Below are 571 nucleotides of genomic sequence, written 5' to 3'. Positions count from 1 at the left end.
TCAGCCTGTAATCCCGCGCTTTGGGAGGCCGAGGTGAGTGGATTGCCTGAGTCTGGGGGTTCCAGACCCGCCCGGGCAACTTGGCGAGACCTCATCTCTACAGCGAATCAAAAAATGAGCCGGGCGTGGTGGCGCGCGCCTGTCGTTCCGGCCACTCGGAAGGCCGAGGCGAAGGATCGCCGGAGCCCAGCGGGTCGAGGCTGCGGTGGCCGGGAGCGGCCCTGCGCTCCAGTCTGGGCGACCGAGTGAGACTCCGGCTCAACAAACAAACAAACAAACAAACTCAAACCACGTTTCTGACCTTGGCGGGCCGGATGGGGCCGCCCCTCCGCTTCCCTCCGCCGGCTTCCCCGCCGGCTGCAGACCCGGGTCTCGGCCCTCCCCCGGCGCCTTCTCTGTCCTCCTGACCGGCAGCCCGGGGCCGGGGCCGGGGCCGGGGCCGGGCGGGAGAGCCCGCCGCCGGGCTGCCGCGATTCCGCCCTGTCGCGGCTGTGTCCCTGGGCCGGCAGAGCCCCCGCTTCGACCAGGCCGACGGCGACGGGGAGGACGAGGAAGACGTGGACGGAGACGC

At 70.9% G+C, this 571-nt stretch overlaps 1 pseudogene across 1 annotated transcript in view; it reads left to right on the top strand.

The window, feature by feature from the left end:
* Positions 1-571, top strand: part of LOC103258224 — a 1,856-nt pseudogene that overhangs the window by 172 nt on the left and 1,113 nt on the right. The window contains exon 2 of the transcript XR_002481850.1: positions 415-569. The product of XR_002481850.1 is annotated as a coiled-coil domain-containing protein 34-like (transcript). The remainder of the gene's footprint in view (positions 1-414; positions 570-571) is intronic.

Source organism: Carlito syrichta, unplaced genomic scaffold (genome assembly GCF_000164805.1).
Source record: "Carlito syrichta isolate Samal-C Ts95f unplaced genomic scaffold, Tarsius_syrichta-2.0.1 Scaffold302029, whole genome shotgun sequence".
Taxonomy (NCBI): Eukaryota; Metazoa; Chordata; class Mammalia; order Primates; family Tarsiidae; genus Carlito; species Carlito syrichta.
Note: the sequence above shows the minus strand (reverse complement) of the source record. Positions and strands in the feature narration are given on the sequence as shown.